The sequence below is a fragment of the Mastomys coucha genome, unplaced genomic scaffold (assembly GCF_008632895.1).
Source record: "Mastomys coucha isolate ucsf_1 unplaced genomic scaffold, UCSF_Mcou_1 pScaffold21, whole genome shotgun sequence".
Taxonomy (NCBI): domain Eukaryota; kingdom Metazoa; phylum Chordata; class Mammalia; order Rodentia; family Muridae; genus Mastomys; species Mastomys coucha.
In genome coordinates this window covers 13,957,603-13,964,417 of record NW_022196904.1, presented here as the reverse complement: position 1 = coordinate 13,964,417, position 6,815 = coordinate 13,957,603, and positions in this window count along the sequence as shown.

Genomic DNA, 6,815 nt, shown 5'->3' with positions numbered 1-6,815 from the left:
GTGTGTGTCTGTGTCTTGGGGATTGATTGTGCATGCCCATAGGTGTATGTGTGTGTTAGTGTGTCTATGTATGTTTGGGTATATATTCATCTATGGTGTATGCTTGTGTTTATGTGCATGTGTGGACTCTGTATGTGCCTGTGTACATGTGTATAGGCATGAGAATAGGTATATGTGTGTGCACACGTGAGTTTATATGCGTCTATATGTGTGAATATTTGTGTATATCTGTGTTGTGTGTACACGTGTGTGAATGTGTTTATGTATGCGAATGCAGACATAGGTGCACGCGAGCGTATGAATGTGCATGCACGTGGGTGTAGGTGTGGGACGGTCTCCGTGTGTGTGTGTGTGTGTGTGTGTTACTGTGGAGAAGAACTCCGCGTGTCCGCGGGACAGTGGTGGCGCGCGCCACCGAGCCTGTGTCAGCGGCTTCCTGGGTGTGGGAAGGTGCGCGTGTCTCCAGGCCTCCAGCCCGAGAACAGCGGCGCTGCTCTCTGATTGGCTGCAGCCTCGCCAGTCAGAAGCTCCGGAATCCTGCGGTAATTTGGTAACTTGGTAACTGGCCCGCGCCGCCGCGGGGCTGGGGGGCTGGGCGGGCCCACGACGCGCCCCAACCCGCAGGGCTGGTCCCTCCCGTCCCCACGCGCCCATAGCCTGTCCTGCCTCAGCATCCTTGCCACTTGCTTGGTCCCTGTTGCCCGGGTCTCTCCCTATTATTGTCTCTCCTGTCCCACCTCTCTTCCATTGGTTTTGACTTGAACCTGCTTTCTGTCTCTCCAGCCTCTGCCTCTATCTTTGTCGCTCACAAGTCTTTCCCATTCATGTTTCCCCTTTCCTTCCTTCCCACCTCTCTTTCTCTCCACCCCACAGCTAGGCTCAGAATTCACTTTCTTTTTTATTCTGCAAGAAACACCCACTTTGTCCTCGTCCCTTCTCTCAGGCCCAGGGTTCTGGCAGCAGGCCCCATACAAGGCAGACTTCAGGAAGGACTTCCCGCCCTGGTTCCAAACCAGAGCGTTATCGCTTGGGCCAGGCGGAGGCCGGGCGGCCCCGTGGCTTCCGGAGGCGCCCGGGCGGGATGAGCTCACTGCAAGTTGGCTAGGATTTCATCAGCTTCCTCTGCCTGAGTTGCCCCCGCGCTGGTCCTGCGCTACCAATCCATCGTGCACCTGCTGTCCCCTAATGGCCAAAGGTGGAAGCGCAGGGTTCTCGGACCATGCAGAGGAACCTGAAGTTCTCACAGCAACCCCAGGATTTAGGCCTGGTTCTATAGTGCTGGGACTCGAACCCAGGCTACTGAGATGAACTACCGACCCCCGAATTGACTGCGTATGCGGTTGAGGATTTCCGTGTATGTGCGTTTTCGTATGTATTTAGGACTTCACATATCCTGGCTAAGTTCTCATACATTTAATTATATCCCCAGCCCATTAAAGATTTTTTTAAAAAAATTGTGTATAGGGGCTGGAGAGGTGGCTCAGTGGTTAAGAGCTCTGGCTGATCTTTCAGGAGTGGTGTTCCAGGATCCACAAGGCGGGCTTCATTTTTAACTCCAGTCCCAGTGTATCTGACACTCTCTTCTGGCAACTGCCGGTACTGCACACATGCACACATGGTCTACAAATGAACACTGCAGGGACAAATAATGCACAGACTGAAAATAAGAAATGCTCTTTTAAAAAAAAGGTGGTTCATGTCTTTAAACCCAGCACTTGGGAGGCAGAAGCAGGTGGATCTCTGAGTTCGAGGCCAGCCTGGTCTACAGAGCGAGTTCCAAGACAGGTTACACAGAGAAAACCCTGTCTCTTCAAGAAAAACCTAAATAAATGAATAAACAAATAAATAAATAAATGTGTGTATGTGTATGTACTTCTCTGTGCATATGCCAGGAGAGGGGATTGTATTCCCTGGGGTTGGAGTTACAGGTCATAGTGAGCTGCCCGTTGTAGGTGCTGGGAACCAAACTCAGGTCCCCTAAAAGAACAGTAGTTGCTCTCAACCCAGGAACCCTCCCTCCATCCCATTCTCAGCCTATTTGTACCTTTTTGTTTACTGTCAGGGTCTTGTTAAGCTCCCTAAGCTGGCCTTGAACTCACCCAGTATCCCAGACAGGCCTCGAATTAGACATACACTCACAGGTGCACAGTCAAACGTGAACTAGTGCATAAACAACGTGTGTTCCAAGGCCCCAACTCTGGTTATCAGTCTTGGTGACAAACACTATTAAACATGGAGCTAACCACCTTGCTAACCGTTCATGTACGATCTTTTCTTGAACCTGGAGCTCACCAATCTGGCTATTGAGCTCCAAGACCTACCTGTCTTGGCCTTCCTGATTTGGGGATTACAGATATGCTTTTACCGGCATCCTGGGGGATCCGAACACAGATCTTTCTGCTTTTGTGGCAAGCACGTTACTGACTGAGTCATCTCCCCAGACCCTCCCCTTTAAAAAAAAAAAAGTAGTCCTGGCTGTCCTGGAACTCAATCTATAGACAAGCCTATAGACAAGACTTGGAGTTTAACCTGCCTCTGCCTCCTGAGTGCTATGCACAATCATGCCTGGTTTACAGGCCCCCTTTCAAAATTTTAACATTTAAGGCAGGATCTCATGTAGCCCAGGCTTGCCTTGAACTCATTATGGAGCCAGAGTAGTTTTTGAAGTCCAGATCCTCTTGAAGTCTCAGACTCTCTGAGCTAGAATTGTGTGCCAGATTTCCAAGAATTGTTGAGTGAATGAGTTTGGTTTCTACCTGCAGCCAGCGCCCCCTCGTGGCGAGTGGGAGCAGATCACTTGCAAATGCTATCAAAGTTCTGGCCACATCTTGACAGCCTGTTGGCAACTCTGAAAGTAACTGAACTAACCCTTCCACAAACGATTTTCTATGATTATTCTTGGACATTTTGTGTAAGTGTGTGTGTGTGTGTGTGTGTGTGTGTGTGTGTGTGTGTGTGTGTGTGTATGCGGTATTGAGGCATGAACTTAGGTCATGCATTCTTTGTTTGTCTGTTTCTGGAGACAGGAGACAGGGTTTCTTTGTGTAGCCCTGGCTGCCCTAGGTCAAGATGACCTTGATCTCAGAGATTTGACTGCCTTTGCCTCCTGAACGATGGGATTAAAGGTGGGCAGCACCACTGCCTGGCCAGGTATGCACTCTTAACACTGAATTACAGCTCAGTCCTCTCTTCACTTTTTATGTTATAACAGAGTTTCAGCATGTAGCTCAAGCTGACCTTGACATTTCAATCCTCTGCGTCAGCTTCCCCAGTGTCTGGGATCCCAGAACTACCTTTCCCTGCTCTGCTCTGCTCTGCTCTGCGACTTTTTATATATAACTTTCTCCCATGCCTTTAAATTTGGTATAAGTTCCAGGCTCCAGGTGGTCTGCTTGGATCTACTGTAGGTCATTTTACTGTCAAATAAATGATCCAGAAACTTGTGTACTTGGAAGCAATAATAATGGTGCACAGCTACTGAGAATCTATAGTTTGTTTTACCTTTAATTTGTATCTATCCATTTATTTATTGAGACAAGGTCTCACTATGTATCCCTGGCTGGCCTGGAACACTCTGAGGCCTGGAAAACCGGCCTCAAACTCAAAGAAGTCTGCCTGCCTCTGTCTCCCCAGTGTTGGGATTATAGGTATTTGCTACTGTGCCCTGCCTATGTGCTCTTTACAGATCATTTGCTGCAAAACATGTGTGACTAATAAAAACGTTGCTTATTACAGAGAAACTCTGTCTCAAAAAAAAAGTTGTATATTTCAGATACTTAATCGAAAAAAGGTGAATATTCATGACACAAAGAAATAATAAATGTAGGGCTGGAGAGAGGGCTCAGCGGGTAAGAGCACTGATTACTCTTCCAAAGGTCCTGAGTTCAAATCCTACAACCACATGGTGGTTCACAACCATCCGTAATGAGATCTGATGCCCTCTCCTGGTGTGTCTGAAGACAGCTACAGTGTACTTACATATAATAATAAATACATCTTTAAAAAATGATAAAAATAAGGGGTTGGTGAGATGGCTCAGCAGTTAAGAACACCGACTGCTCTTCCGAAGGTCCTGAGTTCAAATCCCAGCAACCACATGGTGGCTCACAACCATCCGTAATGAGGTCTGACGCCCTCTTCTGGTGCGTCTGAGTACAGCTACATTGTACTTACATATAACAATAAATAAATCTTTAAAAAAAAAAAAGATAAATAAGAGGCAGGCAGATTTCTGAGTTCAAGGCCAGCCTGGTCTACAGAGTGAGTTCCAGGACAGCCAGGGCTACATTGAGAAAGCCTATCTCAAAAACCAAACCAAAACAAAACAAAACAAAAAAGAAACAAGTGTTTCAGGTGACTAAGAACATGTCAGTTACTGAGATCTGATCATTACACATTGTTTATATGTATCAAAATACTACAGCCTCTGCACAGTTATGTGTCAACAAAAATTAAAAAATGAAACACATTCTTAGGCTGGGCATGACGGCCCCTACCTGCTATCCCAGCATTCAGAAGGCAGAGGCAGGTGGATCTTTATGCTTTGAGAACACCCTGGTCTACAACAGAGAGTTCCAGACCAGCCTGGGCTACACTGTGAGACTCTATCCTAAAAAAATAAACATTTGGGGCTGGAGAGATGGCTCAGAGGTTAAAAGCACTGACTGCTCTTCCGAAGGTCCTGAGTTCAAATCCCAGCAACCACATGGTGGCTTACAACCACCCATAATGAAATCTGATTCCCTTTTCTGGTGAGTCTGAAGACAGCTACAGTGTATTTACATATAATAAATAATAAAATCTTTAAAAAAAATTCCCCTCTAAAAACAAAAATAACCCCCTCCAAAAAAACAAGACCTCAAAACAAAACAGGTAGGCAAGGTGGCTCCAGCTAGGTGAGTACAGGCACCTCCTGCCGCCAAGTCTTTATGCCTGGGTTTATCCCTGGGTCCCACGTGGTGGGAGAGAACCAACTCTGTAGGTTGTTCTCTGGTCTCTGTGTGTGCCACAGTCTGTGTGCTCTCTCTCCTCCCCCAAATTAAAACAATGAAAAGACAGGCATGGGCAGAGTAGTTCACATCTGTAATCCCAGCATTCAGGAGTCAGAGACAGGAGAATCATCAGGAGTTTGAAGACAGTTTAGACACATAGAAAGAACCTATCTCAAAAAACTAAAGTGTGCAGATTGGCTCAGTGGTGAAGAGCAGTTTGTTCCAAAGATCCTGAGTTCAAATCCCAGCACCCACATGGTGGCTCACAACCATCTGTAGGGGTCTTCTGGTGTGTCTGAAGACAACTACGGTGTACTCATATGCATGAAATAAATAAATCTTAAAAAAAAAAAAAAAGAGTGTGAGTCTGACTGGGAGTTCAAGGCCAGCCTGTTCTACATAGTGAGTTTCAGTACAGCCACAGCTACATAGTAAGACCCTATCTCATAAAATTAAAATTAAACGTTTGTGTGTATATGTGTGTGTGTATGTGTGTGTGTGTGTGTGTTTTACCTGCATGTATTTCTGTGTGCCACTTTAGACTCATCATGTGGGTGCTGGAAACTGAACTTGATTCCTCTGCAAAAGTATTAAGCACTCTTTCTTTTTTTTTTAATTCTTTTTTCTTTTCTCTTTTTGGTTTTTCGAGACAGGGTTTCTCTGTGTAGCTCTGGCTATCCTGGAAGTCACTCTGTAGACCAGGCTGGCCTCGAACTCAGAAATCCACTTGCCTTTGCCTCCCAAGTGCTAGGATTAACAGCATGTGCCACCACTGCCCAGGGCCAGCTTATGTTTCAATTTAAAAGAAATAACAACAAAATTGGGCTGAGGATGTAGCTAAGTGACAGAACCTGGTCACAAGCCTGCTTCATCTATACCCCACACATACACACACAGGCACACAGGCAGAGCTGCCCCTGTTGAATTTCAGTGAAGTATTGTTGGCAATTTCTGCTAACTGAAATGACCCTAAAATCCAGGAGATGGGTTGGACCAATTGCGGCCATTTGTCAGATGGGATATCTCACAGCAGAGTCACTCTGAGCTGTAATCCTACCCGAGTACTGAAAAAGCTGAAGCAGGAGAATCAGGAGGTTGGGACCGACTGAGCTATTGTCTTAGTCAACATTTTATTGCTGAGACAAAACACCATGAACAAAAAGCAAGTTGGGAGGAAGGGGTTTATCTGGTTTATGTTTTCATATCACAGTCCATCGGAAGAAGTCAGAGTAGGAACTCAATCAGGGTAGGAACCTGGTGTATTTGTCCTCCAGACAAACACCAAAAAGCTACAACCTGGAGGCAGGAGCTGATGCAGAGGTCATGAAGGAGTGGTGCTTACTGGCTTGCTTCCCAACGGCTGTCTTAGCCTGCTTTCTTATAGAACCCAGGACCATCAGTGCAGGGATGGCACCACTCACAATGGGTTAGGCCTTCCCCATCAATCACTAGTTGAGAAAATGCCTTACAGCTGGATCTCAGGGAGGTGTTTTCACAACTGAGGCACCTTCCTCTCTGATGACTAACTCGTGTCAAGTTGACAACAAACCGAGCCAGTACATATATATATATATATATATATATATATATATATATATATATATATATATATTAAAGTAATAATTCAAGTGCCAGCACATTGCTCAACAGGTAAAAGAGGTTGTGTACCTGACAGTCCAGGGGTCAAACCGAGGTCATCATAATTGGCCAAGTGTCTTACTCTCTCAGCCATGTCACCTGCTTTTTTTTCTCCTTTGAGAGAGAGGGTCTATGTAGCCCTGGCTACCTATCTATCTATCATCCTGTTTTTTCTTTTTTTTTTTT